The following is a 23406-nucleotide window of genomic DNA, read 5'->3' as shown; positions in this document are numbered from 1 at the left end:
TTTATATTATTGTATTTCTAACCATCGTGTTCTGTCATTAACCTGTCAATTGTTGGAACTGTCTAGAATGTTCGACACAACGTATATGAAACGAGCAACGTCTTACTGAGTGGGGAAGTGCGTGGTGGTGGAGGGAACGCGGCTTCGTACTTATCTGTTTTTTTTCAGCAGCGTCTCCTTCCGCGGACGCTGTTGTCGCTGCGGCGCGCGTCTTTCTTTTCTTTTCTTCTGACCTCTTCATTCTCCTCTATATTAATTAGGCTAATTGATTAATTAAGCAATTAACTAAACTCAGTCCAACTTAGTTGCAGCATCACTATACGGTCCCTTTGATTGGTTGCATGGTTACTAGCCAAAGTACAATTGGCCCCATTTGAAATTCGCGCACTGTGACGTCACGAGCATTTCGACCAATTGAAAAGCGTGACATTGGGGGCGGAGCTGGTTACGAGGCCGACGCCGACGACGACGCGAAACCCAGGAACGGACGCCAAAGAGCTGCGCTCTAAAAAAACTGGCACTCCCTGCTGCGACGCTTCCAGATGAACAGGTGGCGAGGAGGGGGGGAAGGAGCCAGATGCAGCTGTTCCTCACAGCTCCTCGTAGACAGAAAGTAGCGGCAGTTCTTTGACCTCGCACAGGGCAAAAATGCCCACTTGGTATTTTTCTCGGCACGGGACGCGCATTCAGTCATGACAGCAGAGTTTTTTAGCCATCGGTTTCATGTCAAATACGTTTGATGAATTTTAAAAGAAAATAGACCGGCAAGAAGCGAGATAGGGGCACTGAAATCAAGAGTTGCACAGCTAGAACAGGTGGACGATAACAATGGAGTCGTACAAGCGCAACTCCAGTAAGAACTCTCCCAACTCGAATTCAGAAGTTGACGTCAAAACTTGGAAGTGCATGGGATTGCAGCGGAACCGGATGAGGATGCAATCGCTTCATTAAATACCGTTGCTGATAAACTTGAGGCTCCGCACATCACGCCATGCGATGTTATTTCCATCCATCGCCTGCCCTCTAAAGCAGATGATATTCCTGGCATAATAGCTCGCTTTGCAAGGCTAACGACGAGAGACACAAGTGGTTGGCAAATAAAAGTAAGCTGAAGGACAGTACACCACGTGTGTACACTCAAGAAAACATGGCTCGGCACAACAGGGAACTACTCCGATCGATTAAGGCTGCGGCCAAAGAGAAGGGCTATCGCTATGTTTAGCATGCGATGGGCAAGATTCTGGTGCGATGGTGCTGATGCCATACATGTCAAGAGAACCTAGGACTGTGATTGGCTGTAACGAACATGCAATTTTTCTTGCAACATGAACTAAATTCTGTTGTGTCACGGTTATTACCTGCTTCTGTAAAATGCATACATCTGAATGTCATGTCTGTTAGAAACAAGGCCTTTTCCTTAGAAGAAATGTATGAAAAATGATCAAGATGTTTTCAAGCTGGAAAATTTCAAAACATTTAACCTAAAGAGAACCCGAAGAGAACCTGAGCCTGACGGAATGGCGTTTCTGTATTTGTTCCGGACAACGTTGAACGTCAGCTAGTTGATCGCTATTGTGCGATGATGATCGACTTTGAAGTGCTTACACCGTATGCGAAGAAAACATTACTTTCTGTCTGGTATCGCCCACCGAACGGCAGCGTTTCTAAGTTCTTGGAATTATATGTCTCTTTTATAACTTTTACTACTGAAAATCATTTTTTTCTAATGCCTGGTGGAGACTGCAATATTGAAATAGCCTCTAATACCCAATATGCAAATGATTTCAGTACAGTTATCACTTCAAATGGTTTCGACGATATAATTACCAGAGCCACTGAATAACTACTGAATCAAGTTCCAATTTGGGCCTTTGTATTGCAAACGCGCAACCATATGATGCAAGAACTGGAGAGATGTCGTGTATTATCAGCGACTACCTGCCTGCGATGCTCAGTTCCAACAGTAGTCGACTACAGAGAAACAAAAATGAGGAAATATACCATCAGACAATAACACACGCTACGCTTGAGAGCTTCCTCGAGGAGGTGCTAAAGTTTGGCGGGAAAAATAAATGCCAGTTAACTGATGCAAATGAAGGGTAGAATGTATTTCTTGATCAATTTAACAACTTGTATTCTCATTTTCCTTTAAAGTCTTGTGGAGGAAGTCGTAATATACGGAAGCTTTGAATAACAACAGAATTAAAACATAAAAAAAAATTAGGGGTGAGCTGTATGAACGATTTCTAGGTACACGAGTGCCAGACGACTTACTCACTTTTCAACAATACATAAATAAACTGACCAAAAAACGAAGATGCGCAAGAAAAGAACACCATCTTTCTTATCTGAACGTTGGTCATGATAGACATGATTTACTGTGGTCTCGACTGAACACGCTGCTATACCTTCGCAAGATTCACGCCGCACCCTCGAAACTACAAGTCAACGGCCAAGAATTGTCTAGAAAATATTTAGGTGATGCATTAACACTTTATTTTGTAGGACTTCCACGGGCAGCGGCTCGTCCGATGCTTTAGAATACATGACTACTCCGAACAGTGACTTTATATTTCTGCAACTGCCAGAAAATATCTGTAATCCAGAACCTAAAAAAACAGCAGATCCCGAGATATCGATGACCTCCAGGTGCGACCTGCGAAATACGTAGCGGACATCATAGCTCCAGGTCTTGCCATCATCTTGAATACACGTATACCGTCACCAGTCTTTCCAGCCAAAAAGCAGACAGCAAAAGTAATCGTGTATATAAAAAAGGCGACCGAAATGATCTTGGCAGCTACAGACGCGTCCCTACCTGTGTTCTCGAATGTCTGAAAAACTGCACACCCTCCGCTGTGTCACCGGTCTGACGGCCGCCTTGGTCAGTTGCTCCGCAGCCGCTGGGGACTGAGGGCCGAGAGTCAATTGGTTTTTAGAACGCAGCTATTAGGCGTACAGTCGCGATCAATTTGAAGGTGATCGCGCGAGCATCGACCGGCGGGCCTTTCAAGCTGCATAGCGGCCGATATCGGAACTGCGACGATAAAGATTGCGTTGCCTTCTTTCCCTCGTAGGCTCTTCCGGGCTACAACCGTCACCCATATATGACTACCTCACCACCTTTTTTCTGTGTTTGTTCTCTTTCATGGAAATCTTGTGTCCACGTCGCTGGCTCATATTGTGGCCGTTAATATGATCGGAATGAATTTGAAGGGTATCTCACGAAGGGTGACGAATCTTCAAGACAGCGTCTTCGCGTGGCACATTTTTACCACACAAATGCAAAATTATGATAGCTTCCCTCGCCCTCTGGCTGTTCAGTGAAGCACTGAAGCACGACAATGAAAATGCCGTGCAAGGCGGCTTTTTCTAGCATAGGTTGACGCTCACACGATTAACCTCCAATTGATTGCGTCCGGTCTAACAGTATACACAAGATTACGACACGTGCGTATCTGTCTGCTGACGTGTAAAAAAAAAACTACGAAATTTGGGACTTGCTATAGAAGGGAGTGACAGCAGCTCAAGGAATAGCGAAAAGAGAGAGGGAAACTACTCTGATGTTCCCCTCGCCACGGAAGGTGATGACGTAACGTGGCGCTGCTCCTTGCCTTGGTCGCCGCTCGAGTGATCACCTTCATATTGATCGCCACTGTACGTTTCTGCGTTTCGCGGCATCCCCGTTGTAATTAGCAGTGGACACCCTTGAAGATGCGAAAGCAACGGAGCGGTAGCTTGGAGAGCGTGCTCACCGTCTTGGACGCCACTCAACCGAACATCTTCGCCCAATAATAGTTTCTCCTCCTTTAAAACGAAGGAGCTAATACTTTCCAAAGGCACTATGCTAAAGGGTACCAACTGTAGCATTGGCGAGGACTTTTCACGCCGGGTTCGTGCCGCACGGGAACAGCTCGTTGCATTCGCCCGAAGCAAAAAAAACAGCATTTTCATTGCGCTACAAAACACTGCATATTGGTTCGAAGCGTTACGCATTCGACGAATCTTCAGACGGTCCGAGAAATCGCGTAGCAATCGGCTCATCATCATGCAACCGTGCGTCCTTTCGGCTCATCATCATGCAACCGTGCGTCCTTTCAACAGTCCTCGAGATAAGATTCCAAATCTTTCTTTTTCCATTATCTTCACAAACATACGCAGCTTTATTCCCAAGCGCGAGCATGTTTCTAATCTTGTTTCCTCATCCGAAAGCACCATACTTATACTAACTGAAACGTGGCTAACAAGTGACATCACCGATTCTGAAGTTCTGTCCGACTTACCAAATTTTAACGTGTTTCGGAAGGATCGCAAAGACTCCCGAGGCAGAGGTGTTCTTATTGCCACTAACCAACAGTTGCCCTGTTCTATTATTAACATCGATTCGGAGCTTGAAATATTGTGGGTAATTTGTCGTTCCGCCCCGGCCAGTTAATCATACTAGGTGTCTGTTATCGACCTCCCAGCAATAACCCAAATTTCCCGCATAGCCTTGGTTGTTGCCTAAACCAACTTGATACCAAGTACCCTAAAGGCCGAGTCACACTGCGGAAACAGTCCGCCAACCCGTCCGACAAAACAGTGTTTTCGTCGGGTTGGCGATCCTGTCACACCGCGTCAACACGAACAGAGGGTACACATGTCGCTGTCTCCCGCCAGCCTGTGTTGGCCACATGTGCGCCGCTTGTTCACAAACTCTCTGTCACACCGGAAAAACCACCTCAATATCGCGTTCCCCGGCGCTTCTCTGCCTTTGCTCGCGCGCTCTCCTCCGTGCGTGAGCACAACCGCGGAAACTGGAGACACCTTGCACTGTCGTAGCTACTGGCGGTTTTGCAGAATATCGGACGAACTATGATCGTGCGCGGCGGCTGAGGTGCAGCCTTCCTCGAGTCTGACTCGGACGACCAGCCGCCACCGCAGAGAAACCGCGCTGGATGATCGACTGGCTGAGAAGGGCGCCTGAGAAAGGCGTTTTCGAAAACTTGATGCGAAAGAATTAAACACGGACTACATGCGTCTACTTTCTGTGACCTGTGTCTACTTCTACACATTTTGTGTTTTGCGCTGTTGTTCCACAATGCATTATCAACCCGGCGGGTCACTACGAATCACGCCTCAATCTCGGCAGATTCATCGAGTTTCTTCCACGCTCTGAGAGTACTAAAAAAAAAGATATAATTGTACGCATCATTCTTGCAATCAAATGGGAACCAAGTAAAGTTATTCTGATTGCTATCTCAAAGAAAAAAATACAGCACTGCTTTCTTCTTCATCTCAAGTTCAAAAATAGCAGGACAGGTAACTGGTAACTCGCGCTCACCTGTGAAATACAGTCCCAACTAGCGATCTCTTGAAACACAGATTCCTTCAGATCACACCGTTGATATTTTGGGTCTGTTATATCCCATGGAAAACGCCTCTCTTCAATCATCGCGATCAGGTCACTTTCCTGGCGGCACGAGTACGACGGCGGCATGTTCACGCGAGCAACTGGCACGCTCGTATATATGCCGGCTCCTGCTCGGGTGGTTCTCGCGCACAAACCCGTCAAGAAACTTCTGGAGCTCGCGGCCGAGGCAGTCCCTGGAACAGGACATTCCTTTTGGCTCCCTACAGAACCGCGTTCGTCAGAAGTATACGCTTGCTCACAAGAATGCGACGGGGATCGAACGTGCTTCTCCACGGCGGCCGCACCTGCCAGCCGACGGTGGCCACGGCAGCCTTCCCGTCTGTATGCACCCGCCTGCAAGACGCCGTGCCGCAGCAGACAGCATTACCACGAAAGGAAGCGCTCTTTTTTGCACTTTGCAAACGAAGTTTCCAAGCACGAAAGGCACAAAAGCGGTGAATCACCGCAAAGTGCTTGGTTTGTTCGTGCGGTGTCGCCAGGAAATTCGCCCGGCCGGCGAACAGCGCCAACCGTGTCCACGAACGCTGTTTGTTTGTTGTTCCGGTTCCCGGAAGCTGTCATACCGAGGGAACACCCCAGCAACCTGTCGTTTCCCTGCCGTTCGTGCAGTGTGACAAGAAGTTGTGGGACAAGTTGGTTGGGCGACTTGTTGACGGCTCGCTTGCGAACATGTTTGGTTCATGTCGTTGTTGTGTTTCCGCAGTGTGACTCGGGCTTAACGCATGCATCCTTCTCTTTGGCGATTTCAACTACCCTAGCATTAACTGGCAGAACATAACGTCAACAAGCAACGCAGAAATAACGAATTGCATTGATGTTTGTCTGAACTTTAACCTCACCCAATTAGTAACGGAACCAACACGCGTTACACATGAATCTTCTAACAGTCTGGACTTGATATTGACTAATCGCCCTGAAAGTTTATCATCCCTTACTTATCTCCGCGAAAGTAGCGATCACAAAGTTTTACATGCCACCTTCACTTTTGCCATCGAATTGCGCCAAACGTATAAAAAAAACGATCCGCATGTACCATAGAGGTAATTACGAGGCGATAAACAACCAACTGCATAATTTTCGAAACGGGCTTTCAAGACCGCTCTGTTCAAGATAACTGGCAAACTTTCAAAACAAAAATATTAGAACTTGCGTCTGAATTTATTCCCGCCATAACATTTTGTGCCAATCGTCATAAGCCATGGTTCTCGAAGCCATTAAAAACGCTCAAAAACAAGAAAAAACGGCTATTCCGAGCAGCAAAACTCAACCCAAGCGCATGGGCTTGGAATAAGTATCACGAGGCTGAGCACGTGTATTTACAATCCATTCGAAACGCTAAACGCACATTTTTTGGTGTAAATCTGCCAAAGATCTTAATCAACAATCCGCGAAAATCCTGGCAAGTACTAAACCCCCAGCAGACATGCACTATCACTCTTACTAACGCACTTGGACAAGAGGCCAACGACGTTGAATGCGCGAACATATTTAACACTGCATTCGCATCTGTTTTCACTGACAAAACTGACACGCCACTGCCTGATACAACTGCATTTCCAACGTCTCCAATGCCTTTACCCACACTTTCTGCCCATGGAATCGCCTGTATTATCGAAAATATGAAAATATTATCCTCAGCAGGTATTGATGAAATAACCTCCAAGCTGTTAAAAAATACTCGGCACGTTTCTGCAGTATACTTATATTTATTGTTCGCGCAATCACTTCACACAGGTAACATACCCAGCGACTGGAAAGTGGGGAAGGTCGTTCCAGTGTTCAAATAAGGTAACAAAGAATCACCTCTTAACTATCGTCCCATATCTTTGACTAGTGTGCCATGCAAAATTATGGAGCATGTCATTTTTTCGCAAATAATGCATTTTCTTGACTCGAACCATTTTTTCCATCAATCTCAGCATGGATTTCGTAAGGGTTTCTCCTGCGAAACACAATTTGCCATTTTCGTTCATGATCTGCATATAAATCTTGATTCTAACCTTCAAACCGACGCAATCTTTCTGGACTTTGCTAAAGCCTTTGACAAGGTACCTCATAAACGCTTACTACAAAAACTTTCCCTGTTAAATTTACATCCTAATGTTTTACAATGGCTAAAACAATTTTTAGCAGGCCGCTCCCAGTTTGTCTACGTTAACAACCAATCCTCTAACTCACTCCCAGTCACATCAGGCGTTCCTCAAGGTTCAGTGCTTGGTCCCCTTCTCTTTCTTATATATATCAACGATTTACCCATCCATGCTTCCTCTAACATCCGCATGTTTGCCGATGACTGCGTCGTGTACCGCACAATTAATCACCCATCCTATCAGCTAGCACTCCAAAACGACCTAACCTGTATAGAAGACTAGTGGCTCATGGAGCTTAACCCCAATAAATGCAAACACGTGTCATTTACCCGCAAACGCAAGCTCCTTTTGTTCCCTTACGCAATCTCTGGCGTCGCAGTAGAATTGACCAATTGCTATAAACACTTAGGTGTAACCCTAAGCCAAGATCTAACCTGGAATGCGCATGTCACTAACATTCTATCATCAGCTAACAAAACCCTTGGTTTCCTGAAACGTCATTTGCGCCATGCACCGCCAAACGTTAAGCTTCTTGCCTACAAGTCCCTCGTTCGAAAAAAACTAGAATATGCATCCCGCATTTGGAGCCCTAACCAAATATATTTGTTAACATCATTAGAATTGCTACAGAACCGAGCCAGTAGATTCATTCATTCATGTTATTCATATGATATCAGCATATGATATATTAATATGATATCTTTAAAAGCGGAGTTGAGGCTAACAAACCTTGCCTGTCGTCGTCGCATCGCCAGTAAGTGTTTATTTGATAAGTTTTTTTACAGCTCACTGCGTATTCCACCCTACATTAGCCCTCCAGCACGCATTTCCCTCCGCCTTGGTCATCCCCTGCAAGTTTCCCGTCCACAGACTCATACCACAACGTTTGCTGCATCATTCTTTCCTCGCTCAGCCAAAGACTGGAACGGCCTTCCACAGGACGTCGCTGCAACCACCTGTCCATCCTCATTTTTGAATTGTATAACTGCCATATTTAACGAATAACACCTTTGTATATAAAGTTTGATTCTACCTGCATCCACCCCTTATGTAATACCCCCTAACTGGGGGTCTTCAAGGAAATAAAGTGATGTGATGTGAAAAGAGCAACGTCCTCCCTTCCTTAGCAACCGGCCGCCAGTGGGGGCGCTGCTGTGCATAGCAACCGTGACGTCACACAGTAGCGGTAGAATTAGCACGTCAGCGGTTAGAATGAGCGCGTCGGCGGTGGCAGCTACACCGCCGCTCCTACGCCAGACGTCTCGTTGCAGTCGAGTGAGTGAGATGCATGGCTACGAAGCGGCCCAGTGATTCCGCGCCAAGAGGTTCAGGGAAGCGGCAGTGGGTTGACCGCAAGGCTTTCACCAAGCACACTTTAGAATTTCGAAAGTGTCTTCGGTATTTTTTTTTTTTTTTGAGGAAAGGAAATGCAGAGTATCTGCCTCCCACAGCTGCGAAACCAATAGAGCGGGGCTTGGAAAGCAGAGGGTAAAATTTGTAAAATGGTTTTTGAGGAAAGGAAATGCGCAGTATCTGTCTCACACATCTCGGTGGACACCAGAACCAGAGGGAAGGCGCATAACTGCCCTCTTGGAACAGTGGACACCTCAATCGAGCTGTAAGTTATGCGGTAGTGACAGATGTGCGCTGTATGCTTTGGCATTGACAACGTTGTGCCAGAAACACTGCCACCTGCCAGGGTGGGTGGGGACCTTAATGTAGATATTAAGACAAGTAGGAATTGATTCACCAGGGTGGAAATTTGGGCACCTGTGTTGTGGGTTTGTGTTCTCTCCCCTTTTGTCTGTCGTCCTGGTTTTGCGCTACTCATATGTTATGTCAGGAATTTCTAACCACTTATGCGGGAGAACATCCCGTTCCTCTCGCTCCTAACGGCTCCCACAGCTGTGACAACCTCGGGAAATACTTGCGCAGTCCTCGTCTTTGAGAACATATTTTTGCATCAAGTCGAGCGTATATCCATCTATTTGTCCGTGCACAAAGCTTCCTTCATGACAGTCAAGAACTTCTACTGGAGTGTTTCTTGAAGACGGAATATGTGTGAAAAAAAAAAACAAGTCTGTAATTGTACATACATGTCTCGAATTCTTTGCCTCAATCCATCGAATAGCTGGAACAGCTGATGAGCTGCGTTCAAATTTCGCATTAGGAAGTAACGCAATCGTCGGCAATTTTTCATAGAAGGTTGTGGCCAAGTACTACACCATACTACCTGGGACTTTCAGCGCAACGCACACACACACACAAGAAAGGGGACAACACGGGCTCCTTCTCGTCTCTGTCTCTGTTGCGCTGAAAATCCCGGTAATATGCGTGAAAACCAAATAGCAGTTAACTCTCTTAAAGTACTGGGATCCTGCCCTAGTGCGCTGTCGGTTCTGGTCACCGAGACCAGGCTGATCGACACCACGGTTGAGCTGCCTCAACACCTTTTCCCCCTCGTTCTCTAATTCCACTCCTGCACTTTCTCCCACTCCAATTGATTCAGCCGGAATGGCAGCCATCTCAGTCAACTGAAACGATCGTCGTCATGTGGTGTCGATGAAATCACATCAGAATTCCTTCCGAACACTACTCAGAGGCAGTAACCGGCCAAATCACTCTCAATTTTCATATCAACCCGGCTTAGATAAATATTGCTTAGAACGGGTGCTACCTTGGCACCTATGCACACACCTGATTTTTGCATATAAGGTCGACCATCCTAACTCAACAAACGTGTTACTCAAGTAGTAAGATAACAATTCTAAAAAGGATCCCGTTGTGATTCCACACACATTTTGGAAACGCATTCATCATTGTCCTCCGTAATACATTGCTGAACATACTGGATAAGCTGAAAGTGTGGAAGAGAATAAAACAAATCAACCACATCCACGCTAAAACCAGCGCAGAGTGCCGGGCTCTCATATCGGAGGAATTCAGCAACTGCCTCAGAATTGGGTACGAGAAACGGATCCTTCACGCGAAGTGACGACAAGTGTTTGCAAAGATAGGCAGACTCAGCCAACTGCCATGAATTGTGCTCAGAGATGATTGCCCGGAAAGGAACGTTAGGTATGTGCGTCTTAGCACTAAAGAAAGCATTATATATTCTTCTAAGCAATTTCTAAGCAATATTTATCTAAGCCAGGTTGATATGAAAATTGAGTGATTTTGCCGGTTACTCTATACGCATTTTCCGCCACGTGGACGATTTCCTGGTGCTAGCTAGGTCTGTGAATCCCGAATTTGTGTCAAATGTCCTTAATGTTTATGCACGTAATGGGTCGGAACTGAGGTTCAGACATGAAGTCCCTCAAGAAACAGCCTTGCAATTTCTTGATTTAAAATTGTTTTTCGAACCCAATCATGTCTGTTGGCAGTATTCCCCTAGGAGTGAAAAGCCCCCTTTTGAATTACAGGTCATTTCATTCAAAGCTCGTAAAAAGTGGTATTGTTACGGGATGTTTAAGCATGGCAGTGAAGAAATCTTGTCGTCATAAAATGATGTCTAGTGTTTTAGCCCAGGCAAACAGATGTAGGGAAGCTGGTTTCCCGCATTCAGTTCTCGTCTCGAGTGCAGGCAAAGTCCTCCGTGCGTTGAAACTGCCTGCAAACACCTCTGGGCAGGAGAAGGGATCGGAAGAAGGAAGAAGAAAGGTTGTGGTTATGCCATACGTCCTCGCGCTGTCGCACCGGATTAAGAGAGTGGGGAGCAAGCATATCGGATAAAAGTTCTGTTTTCTGCTCCTAACAAACTAGAAATAGTGGGAGCGGCGGTTCAAAGAAGGCATGAGGGGCGCAGAAGAAATGCTTGCAACATAAATTGTAAAAGAAGATATGTTCCCTGCAAGACTGGCATAGTTTATCAAACCCCTCTGTCCTGTGGCCTTACCTACATAGGCCAAACTGGCCGCTGTATTAACGTGCGGCTCATGGAGCACGCTAATTCTTTAAAGAAGAAAGAAACTAACCTAGCGAAGCATTGTTCCACATGCAAATGCACGCCGTTTTTTGGTGACACTGATGTGTTGTTTGTTCATTCTGACCAGCGCACTAGAGAAATTGCTGAAGCCTTTCATATTGTCCGGAAAGATAAAGGGTGTGTGAGTGCACCATCTGTAACATTATCTCTTCGAGAAATGAATACGCTACATAGTGGATAGCGGCTCTGCGGACACACACGTGCTTTTAAAGCGGTTTTATCTCTTTACCAGCACTAACTCCGTTTCATACATCAGGTGCAACGCTGTCAAAGCGCCTGCATCCGTGGCAGAAAATAGCGCGTACCTTGTGGTGAGCGAAAAATAACAAATGCTTTGCCGACAGGCTTCGTGAATAATACATTTGTCCTCAGCGTGACAAAAAACGATGTTATTGCGAGCGAATCGATCGAGATCTGTGATTTTGTATTTTGCGTTTGTCGTCTTTTTCCATTTCACGTTTTCGCTGACCCCGCTGGCCGCCGTGTTTACTCTTTCCGTCCGCCTCCCTTTCACTTTTGAGAAAATGGCGTCCAGCTCAGCGGCCGCGGCCAGCTCTCTTGTACGCATTTTCGCGAAGGTTCGTGCACGCCAAGCAAGTAATTGCGAATGTGTTCTGCCGCACCAGGATCCGTTTTCCGGAGAAGTCTGTTCGGGAAGTACTGAGTGCTGTGAGCGAGGACACCGGAGTATCTCCCCGTAGCGTTGCCAAAATCACGGCGGAGCGTCTGTGCGGGCCTGTGGCGTCTCCGAAGAAAAGACCTCGCGACGTGAAGTTTTCAAGCTCGCGAACAGTCAAGAATGACAGCTTCACAGTTCATTCCATCCGTCTGAAAGTGCACAGTATGTACGCGAAGAGGGAAGTCCCAACACTGGGCAGTGTGCTAAAGGCTGGCAATGAGGACGACGACCTGCCGAACTTCAAGAAAACCACATTGTGGAGGTTGATGAAGGACATCGGATTGACATTTCATAAAAGAAAACGGAATTTTGCACTGATCTAGCGAAGTGACATCATTGCCTGGCGTCGCAGGTACGTGCGGGCGATCGAGGAATTCCGAGGACAGGGCAGGTACGGGTCGTTCCTTGCTTAGCACGTTTAGACTGGCTTCACATAGAGCTTGATGTTAGCTTTGCAACCTCGTAGTCGGAACAGTGAGTGTTGCTTCAGGATAACACATTTAGAAGAAATCGTCTTAACCACGTTGCTGTTGTTGACCTTTTGCGTAGTGGTGATTTTTCACGACCAGTTTTGCGCTACGTTTCGGTGGGGCATGTGTCTGCACGGGTCAGATTAAATCGCTAAATCCCAATTGGTGCGGCAAGCAAAAACAGAAAAACTGCCAAAAATATAGCACTGCAATGGGTAGTGCCATCACTTCGTCGCCGTAGGAACGAATGGACACCCACTGTACACTGCCAGTTGCTCCGGTGGTGCGAGTTACTGGCGCTACTGCTGCGAACGTTGGCAATTTTTGTTCGCAGTCGCCGCGAGTGAAGAGATTTCAAACGTTGCCGAATTCGTCAAGTACCCCATGCAAACATACAGTGAATATAAACTGGCTACCAAATGCCGCCTGGGCGTGAAATATAAGCCCGAACAAGAGAGCAATTAAGCTGAGATAATTCTTTTTCTCGAGTATCTTTGAGCGCCTGTTTGTGAGACAGGGGCAGCAGTGCGTTTGTTGCAGTGCATTGCCTACTTACATACTGCAGCGTGTTTGTTTACTTACAAGCATTGACTCGTGTACTCGGTTGTTTTGCATTTACAGGTGCATCGTCTACCTAGATGAAACCTGCGTCAACGCAGGGCACACAAAAGAATACGTCTGGCAGGACAAGACTGTAAAGTCATCTCAGGATGCCTTCCTGAAAGGTTTAATAACGGGATTCGCTGCGCCTTCGTGCAAATGGGCCCGTTTGATCCTTGTACATGGTGGTAGCAGTGCAACAGGATTCGTGGAAGACACTGCTGACTTCTTCAGAGCAAAAAAGGGAAACCACGCTGACTACCACTCTGAGATGGATGGCAACTACTTTGAGAAGTGGTTCACCGACAAGTTTTTGCCAAACATTCCGGCCAATAGCATTGTCGTCGTGGACAATGCTCCATATCATAGCCTGGCTCTTGAAAAAGCACCATTGGCTGTTTCCAGAATAAACCATTTCTCGCAAACACTGCGCGGTCAGCATTTTTTATTGTCCTGTCTTTTATTGTTTGCTCTTTCGAAATATTTTTACCTAGCGTTTTACAACTTTTTCTGCATTCTTTCTTGACGCTCCCACAGCTTGGAACTCTTTTTACCTGGCTGCATGAAAATCCTGCCTGAGCAGCTTCTGCTCTTCTAGGTGAGCAGGGAAATCGAGACAAGCTGACTTGCCTCTGTATTGCCTTCATATACATTTGTGCACGACAACAAATCTAACTCTTGAGGCAGTACTATTTTCTCTCATTGTGTGAATCAACACTATGTTCTAAATTTAACACGTAACACGGGAAAACAGGCCATGTCGAGGTGGTGTGTGTAAAAATGATTTGACCCGAAAGTTGCAGACGGCCACTTGTTAATCTGGCCACGGCGGAACACTCAGCCCTGTGCTAATTAATTAAACCCGACGAATGAACGTCACCTTTCGCACAAACCTCTCGCCTGCATCTAAAAAGAAGTATAGTCGCAATGCTGCAGAATAGGGAAGAAAACCGCTATTGTGACCAAAAGCCGGTGCGAGCTCACTGACAACGAATTTCGGACAGCTCACATTTAACGCGGTATGCATCAAATGATGTATTTTTGCGCTGAATTCAATTTAACATGCTTCACCAACTAGCCCGGCAGCTTGCTCTCCTGAACTGCATCAAATGAACAGATGCATGCAGTTCATTTCAGAACACGCCATAATATTCAAGCGATTCGTTTTGAAGGACAAAACTAGTTTTCTCATTCAAGTCACGCGAAATTCAACTTGCGGTGAAAAAAAACGTGCGAAAAAAAAAAGTTTCACCATCCGGGATTTGAACCCACGCACGCCCACTGCCTGTCGACTCCCCGGAGCGACGCGTTAAGGTACGAACACACTAGCGGCAAAGCGCGCGGCATGCCGCTGGCGGCGCCACCCCCGCCGCGAAAGGGACGGCCACACTCGGCGGCAGAGTCGCCGCCGCGCAAAGCTCCCTTCGTGAGCCAAACCGGTCGAGGTCCGCGATTCTGCAGGAGCGCGCGCGGCACCGCCGCCGCCGCTGGCATGTAACTTTAGTAGGAGCCAAGAGGTGGCGACACTGACGCTCCCTACGTCACAAAGCCGGGCGCCCCTCATTGGTCTCCCCGCTCCGCGGCACGCGGCAAGCCGCCGAAAATGGCCCCTCGACCCATTCGCTGCGCGGCAGATCAACCCGCCGCCGCGGCAGGTTTCGCGGCAAGCGGCTTGCCGCTGGCGGCATGCCGCGCGCGTCTTGCCGCCAGTGTGTCCGTACCTTTAGACCACACGGCCACAAAACAGCGCGGAGTGATACACCTCTCTATTTTTTTCTGCGGACTACTTTCGTAGCCTTCACAGCGTTGCACATGATGTATGAAACGGAGAATAGGAGATTGACATTGCGCTTGTGAGCTGTTGTTTTCGTGTGCGTATATTATGACGTGCTTCTTCCCAATAAAAAACTCAGTTGTAAGTTCAGCGCTGGTGTGTGTGTGTCTTATCTCCTTCTTGGTCTGTGTGTGTGCGCTGTTGGACCATGATTATGAATCTACACCAACTAGCCCAATCTGCAGTCCTTCTTAGAATTATTGATGGGCAACAGGCCATTAGGGCTGACATTGCAGACATGCCTTGAACGCACTGAAGAAATCGTGTCTAGTTTCGGTAGGCGTCTGATTAAGCTTGAATTAAGCTTCAATGAGTTGCAATCAAATGGGGCGGGGACGGAGCAACTAAACGCTTTCACAGCTAATGTTAAAGAGATCCTGAGGAACCAGCACGAAATATTTCCCAGTTTTGAAGACCATGATCAGAAATCAAACCTTGTTGTTTTGGGGATTTCTGAGCTCGAAAATGAATCTGAACTGCAATTGCGTAATACAATAGTCAACGATGTTTTCAAGCATATATTGGGCGTGACTTGTTTTTCTACTGCAAAAATTCAGACTAAGAAAGGGTTCGTTGACAAGGCCGGTTATTTTAAGTTTTCACAACTATGCAGAGAAACAAGAAGTTTTGCGAAATGCCAGCAAGCTGAAAGGAACTGGAATATATTCGCATAATGATTACACCGCTGACACACAGCGCAAACGCAAGCAGCTGTGGGAAAGTGCAAGAGCAGATAAGGCAGGCGGGAAAAAGGTGCCACTGAGACACGATAAGCTCCGCATTGATGACAAAGTTTACACGTGGGATGAAAGGACAGACTCTCGCTGTTTGGTTCCTGATTTATGCACTGCGCTTTCCCAAAGCTGGCAACGAAATTCACATCAGCTCCGTCTGATTTCTCTGAATGCTAGAAGTATAGTTAACAAAGTGAATGAACTTGAACACGTGTTACTGCAGTATGATCCGCACATCTGCGTACTAACTGAAACCTGGTAGTACGATATGATTATAGAGAATGAGGTTACACCACCAGGATATAAATTGCAAAGAGGAGATGGGGCTTCCCGCGGTGAGGGAGTAGCGATCATTATCAAAAACAGTATCGATGTTTTTGAAATCGACCAGTTAGAAGACCATGAAAGTTTGTGTTTGAAGGTTTCTATTTGGGGGAATACGTTTGTTCTCTGTGCAGTTTATCGTGCGCCGGACTCGGATGATTTGTTTTTGAGCAAGCTATACGATTATTTGCTGAAATTTCGTGGTAAGAATTTAATTATTACCGGCGACTTTAATTTGCCATTTTTTAACTGGAATGACTTCAACTATGGTCTCTCTTCGTCTAATGATTTCATTTTAGATGTGATATTCTCTCTCGATCTTGAACAGATTGTGAATGACTGTACACGTAGATCAGCGATCTTGGACCTGTTGTTTGTAAGCGAGTCGTTCAGGAATGGCACTGTTCATGTTGAGCGCGGCATTTCCGACCACAAATTAATATGCTTTTGCTGGCAAATCACTGGTGATAAGACTGATAAAACCGTTAAAGCGGTCAGCTTCAGAGGCTTTAGCAGAGCTGATGATGTCGCGATTCTTGATTATTTGGAATGTCACCTTGGCTGTTACCAGTGATGTTGAGGGTTGTTGGACACGATTCAGCAATGCAGTTAAGTTTTGTATTGACAAATTTGTTCCGCTCAATAAAGTCATTAAACGCAATGAGAATCCTTGGATTAATCGAGAGATAATTCATGTTAAACGCAAACTGAAAAGACTTAGGAAACAGCACAGGACAGGAACTCTGCTGTTTGATTCTTTAAAAAGCAAGATGGCAGACAAAGTAAGAGAAGCCAGAAATAGCTTTTTCAAAAACAGGCTTGAAGAGTTCATGAGGTCGGACGCATCAAAGTTCTGGCGCCATTTGAATCCTTCCAGGCACGAAATCACGAAGATAAAAATTGACGAGGTGACTATAACAGACGCTAATGAGATTGCAACGCATTTTAACAATTACTTCCAGAGTGTCTTCATGAAGATAGATGAATTTAAACCTCAGAGTGTTTGCAGTAACGATTATTCTTTCGTTTGTAGCAACGAAGTGATAATAAGTCGCAAAGGAGTTTTAGCAATGTTACTTAAACTTAATACAAAAGTCTTCCGGACCCGATGGTGTTCCGAATTGATTTCTTAAACGCTACGCGGAACAAATATCTCAATATTTGACTGTTATATATTTAATTTGTCTTTGGCCACAGATGTTATACCGTCTGATTGGCGTAAGGCTCGAGTTGTGCCTATTCTTAAGAAAGGTGACTGCAAACTAGTTACCAGTTATCGCCCTGCTTCTTTCACGAACAAATGCTGTAAGTTGTTAGAGCATGCTATTTTCCGTTATACTGTAAAATTTTTAGACGACCGTGATATTTTGACAGCTTAACAACATGGTTTTAGTAGAGGTCTGTCAACTGTTACCCAACTTTTATCTGTAGTGCATTAATTTTTAAGAGCGCTGGATGCTTCGGGACAAGCAGACGTCTTATTTTTTTTTACTTCAGTAAGGCTTTTGACAAGATGCCTCACGGAAAATTGTTTAAACTAGAATCGATTGGACTTCCCTCCTTTATAATTCAATGGGTGCGTGCCTATCTTACAGATAGGCAGAAATTTGTATCAATCCAGGACTCTTGTTCAGACATGCATGCTGCATGTGACTTCAGGGATTCCTCAAGGCAGTGTCTTGGGACCCCTGTAATTTTTAATCTATGTGAACGACGTAGTGGATATTGCTGAAAAGGATATAAAGGTGAGGCTGTTTGCCGACGATTGTATTGTTTTTAAAGAGATAGTAAGTGATTCTGACCACTTGTCACTAGAAAAAATTGTAGTAGCAATTGCAGACTGGTGTGAGCGCTGGGGCAGGGATATTAACCCAAACAAAACCGTATTATTAAGAAACACAAGGGAAAAAGTGCCCAGGTTTCACAATTATATACTTCACAGCTATCCCATTTTAGAAGTAGAGAAGTATAAGTACCTCGGAGTAACAAACTTACTTGGTCCTCTCATAAAGCTGACATCTGCTCATCAGCAGTGAAGAAGTTATGTTTATTGAAAGAAAACTCAGAAACTCTCCCGTCAGTACTAGAACCACTGCATACAAGGCTTGTGTTAGGTCCCGACTTGAAAATGCGGCAGCAGTGTGGGACCCGCATAACAAGAAAGACATTGCTCAACTGGAGCGTGTTCAGCGAAAAGCAGTTCCTTTTATTTATGGCAAATATAGAAGGACAGACTCTCCAACTGCATTCATTCGAACGAGTAATTTACAGTCCTTGGCAATAAGAAGAAAAGTTACCCGTCTAGTACTGCTTCATAATTACATGTCTGGAAATCTGAAGGCAGATCTTCCTGATTGTGTGAAACTGGCGAGCACTAGGAGAAGACATATACAGAGGGCAAAACACATGCCTGGAACAACCAAACTGTGTTCCGCCGCTCCCAAAGCCGCTGGGACAAGGTAAAAATTGACGATTAAATTCTATGAGTTGAACTGATCCAGACCATATTTAACCAACTCTTATCGCTAGTTATCGCGTGATCAGCCCGAAACAGGCTCAGAACATGTTCTAGACATGCGTTTTGCCCTCATGAGCAGTCATTAGAACCAATTTTCGCACGAACTAGTGGGTTTAGTGGGTTTAAGCACAGTTTTTTTTTCGAATACTGTCACGAAGTGGAATAGTCTTCCTTCGGGTAAATCTAAGTATTTTGAGAAGAAGCCAGAGAACTTATTGTATGGCTCCTAGTATCTTGTTTGACTCTGGATTTGTGTCCTGGTTATTGACTTGCGGTGTTGTAGCTGATGCTTATATAGAATTTTTTTTTGTTATATGCCCCTCCTGCTTAACTCTGGCTTGCAGTATACTGAAATAAATAAATAAACAAATATGTAGAGGAATAAAAAAGTGAAGGGAACGGCTCATAGGAGTATCCCTCCAGTTTCCGAGCGCTGTCAAGACGGAAAGGCTGACTGAGAGTATAACAACCCAAGTGATACTGCAGGGAATCCTTATCAAGGCCAGCTCAATGGCCAGAAACTCAGCGACAAAAATAGGGGTATAGTCAGGGGCCCGAAGTGACTAACTCCAATCCAGAGCCCTTGAGTAAATGTCAATCGCTACCTTTTCATTTTGCTGGGAGGCGTCTCTATAAACGGCAATGTGGCTAGGAAAATTACAATTACAAAATTACAATAGCAATGTGGCTAGGTGCTCCTCTACAAACCCTTTTAACACACCGGCAGGCTTTGCATTCCTTGGGAGGGATCCACCAGCCTCGGAGACCCGACGAGAGCACCGAGAACCAGAGGGCGTCTCGAACCGCGGTGGCACACACGAAACGGGCACCCTCCTTGAGGGGCTGAAAGCATGGGGCTTTTAATGCTCAGCCACTTTTTAATTGGCCTGATCCCGTTTCCTGCTGTTGATCTTCGGATCCAAAGGGCCAGGCAGCAGAAACATCAACAAGGCACTAGTTGGGAGAAATTCGGTGCCTATGTGTCCATTTCAAAAATGCGTATACTGCGGGAAAAAAATGCACCCCGAAAAGTATGCGGTGAGCATAAAAGCAGACAAACACAATCCTCCTCGCTGTTGGACGATTGTGCGAGCACCTCTGCCGGCCGCCGCCGACGCTCACCAGCAGGCCGAATAAAGATGCTCCCACTTTCCCGTGACTGCTCTCTCGAAAATGCACCGCTTCGGCGGAAAAAAAAAGAGCAACGGCGGAAAAACACGAACGAATTGCTGAGCTGGCTTTCGCTAACAAGAGCAACCAGGTGGCAAGCATAGTCCGACTCCTCGTCACAGGCGCCTCAGTGAAATCACCAGGAAAACTAAAGGACGCATATCTCTGCGCAATCTACGCGAGCAACGCAGTCAGGAATTTAAGGCCGTTGTACGATGGTTTTTTGGGCGGATACCGCCAGCAGGCGGACCGCTCGTTCTCTGCCTCCGCCCGGGCGTGGGGCGGAATGGTGTTGTACGATCGCTTTGCTGCTGGCGAACGAGACGGATGGTTCGAGGATTCCGATTGGCGCTCCCGGCGGTGCCTTCCGTCTAATCGCGAGCGGCGGTACTGGCATTTGTTTGTAGCGAAACACGCAGACATCTTGCGGTAGAAACTACCCGTATTAATTGCGGCGCATTCAGTACAATACCCGTATCGTAAGCGTTTCTTTTGCTGAGCATTTCCCTCTAAAAACTAGTAAGCGATCGAAAAGAATAGAAAACCCTGGATTTCACACGAGCATATCTGCATGATCAGAAACAAAAACCGTCTTTACCACAGATTTCTACTCTCAGGGTCAGAAATGGCCTTGAAAGAATTTAAGACCACTAGGAATAAGTTAAATTCTACACTACGACAAGCGAAAATGACCTATTACCAGCAACTGTTCGTAGATGTTTCTAGAAAGCAGCCCACTGCTATCTGGAAAATATTAAATAGGGTCTTAAATCGTGGGAACATTGATCAAGCCCCGAAATTCATATTACACGCCAACGAAAACTTACCTGGAAAAGAGCTTGCTGACCATTTTAACCATCACTTTGTAAATATAGCAGGGCCAATCAGTAATGCGACACACGTGCCCCAAAACACAGTCAATATCAGTAACGTTCCTTTGGGAAGTGTTTTCTTTGAACCCAAGAATGTATCTGAAGTTTTCAGTTCATTTCTGAACCTCAGAAACAGTAGAGCCCTCGGCTTTGATAATTTGGAAATCAAGCCAATCAAATATGTCCTTGAATATATCACTCCTGTGCTTGTCCATATATTTAATTTGTCCATTGCAACATATACATTTCCAGACGCTATGAAAGTAGCCAGAGAATCGGTAATTTACAAAAGTGGCGACAAAACCCTAATGTCTAACTATCGGCTAATCTCAGTGCTTCCCGTCTTTTCAAAAGGACTTGAAAAAATAATTCCTTTCCGCATAACAAAATTCATTGAAAAATTTCATATTCTTAGCGATGCGCAGTTTGGATTTCGAAAGTGTAGATCAAAAGAATCAGCGTTATTGGAAACAAAAAAAGAAATTGTACAAAACATTGACAGCAACCAATTTACACCAGGCATTTTCATTGAATTTAGTAAGGCTTTCGACTTCCTAAACCACAAAATTCTTCTTGGCAAGTTGTATTCATACGGCATTCGTGGAGAACCGCTAATGCTGCTTGAGTCCTACCTGAGCAACAGAATACAATGCGTATCCCTAGACAGCCAACAGTCTTCCTTGTTACCTATTGTCTGCGGAGTGCCGCAGGGAATTATATTGGGCCGCGTTCTTTTTAATATGTACATTAACGATTTACTGGAAATTGACAAAAGAGTTAATTTTTTCATTTATGCCGACGACAGTAGCTTCCTAATTACCGGCAGTGACCCAAACACACTAGTTGTAAAATGTAATGAAATACTTGGTAAACTGTGCATGTGGTCACAGTCTAATTTTCTTAAACTTAATGCCAGCAAAACCAAAGCGATATTATTTCGCGCCCGAAATAAGATTTTTAAGATGAACAGTACACTAAAATATCTATGCCAACCTATCGAACTTGTCGAACAACATAAAATTCTAGGCGTAACGTTTCACAACGATTTCAGCTGGAACAATCATATCGGTCACATCTGTAAAAAAACTTTGTCGTTGCTGGCGCGCTATCCGGCTGCCGAATGTTACTGCCTGTAAAAGCTAGGCTTCAAGTATATTATGGCTTATTTTTCTCTCAAATAAACTACTGCAACCTAGTCTGGGCTACCACAACACAAACCAACATAAACAAAATCAGTGTCCTTCAAAAGAGAATTATGCGCCACATAGCAAATATTGATGCTGGCTTGACAACCGCCGATAGTTTTGTTGACTACAATATTATCCGAACTCAACACTTTTATGAGCATCGCATCTTAAAGTCATTTCTCTTTTCCACAAAAGAGTTCCAATCATTTTTTAAACGTGTATCTTCATTGACACGCCACGAACACACTGTTGCTACCCGTAACACCGACCCTTGGCTCGTTCCTCATTTTCGCACCAATTATAAATTGCAGTCCATAAAACACAATCTACCTGTTATATTAAATCGCCATAAAGATATGAATAACTTTTCGCGCAAAAAGCTACACGAACTTCAGTAAATTGTAATTGCCTTCTGCCTCGCATTTTGCGGTTATATAACTCTGTATATGTGTCCTCTTTTGTGTGCTTTGTATATAAGTATGTACTTTTTATGTGTACACTCTGTTTAAATTTGTACTGTTTAGCATTTCTCCGTATGTACTGCCTGTCGCTGCTCTGTAAACGTCTCCGGGACTCAGTCAAGGCCCAGTCGGTCCTTTTAGTCCGGAGAACGTTCCAGTGTATAACTGGAGAATACACTGAATTGAAAATTGAATTTGTTTATTTTTCCTGTTTACAAGGAAAGAAGCAGCCGCGAAAAACTGCTCCGGGGATCAGCTTGACGGGTCGATGCCCCCTTACTGACGGCATTTAGCAGCACGGGATAAATCAACCGATCGAATTATTTACATCAATAAATTAAAGTTGAATGCAATTTAAGTTAAAGCACAAAGAAAATCAAGGTACAGCCTGTAAAAAGCACTAATGAGGACATGGACAGACCGCTCATAAAAACATTTGACGAAATCGTTTTACGGGAACAATTGTAAAATCTTTTCGGCTATTGCGTGAGTGCTGACGAAGTAGAACAGGAAGCCTGTGGCGAAGCATCTGCTTGCCATAGTTTGTGCGGAAGTCAGTAATACGCCAACGTTCTGGGTTTCGGATGTTATGTGTATTAACGTTTTGTTGAAGCGCCGCTAATAATGTTAGCGTATCGTCCTTGTTGGCGATGCCTTGTCTGTACAGTAGGGAAAGCCTATACAGAGATGTCATTTTAACGAGTTTTAGAAGCTCAAATAAAGGCCCTGTGTGCGCGGCAAAAGGAGCTTTAGAAATGAGTCTGATGGCTCTTTTTTGGAGCAGTAATAACTTGGTGACATTTGCAGCAGTTGTGGTTGCCACATTATCGAACGCCCGGGTTTCCGACCGCATGAACCGGCAGCGGAATCCGCGTAAATAATTTCCCACACTCTCCTCAGGCCATTCCTGAATGAGTCTCTCAAATGCCTCTTTCACCTGTAAAATACGGAACGGAAATCGCAAACGCGCAACGCAGTCTGACCCGCCACAAGCCAAGCGAACAAAAGCGGCACTATCTCGGCCAGGGGAGGAGGAGGAGAGGGGGGGGGGGAGAGGGGGCACACC

General features: G+C 45.4%; 1 protein-coding gene across 1 annotated transcript in view; it reads right to left on the bottom strand.

Annotated features, from left to right (window-relative positions):
* The window catches only part of LOC149326671 (PIH1 domain-containing protein 1-like), a 138986-nt gene that overhangs the window by 49304 nt on the left and 66276 nt on the right, over positions 1-23406 (bottom strand). The window lies entirely within an intron of this gene.

The sequence above is a fragment of the Amblyomma mixtum genome, chromosome 10 (genome assembly GCF_055824585.1).
Source record: "Amblyomma mixtum isolate Tamu chromosome 10, ASM5582458v1, whole genome shotgun sequence".
Taxonomy (NCBI): domain Eukaryota; kingdom Metazoa; phylum Arthropoda; class Arachnida; order Ixodida; family Ixodidae; genus Amblyomma; species Amblyomma mixtum.
This window is presented reverse-complemented; position numbering and strand designations above follow the sequence as displayed.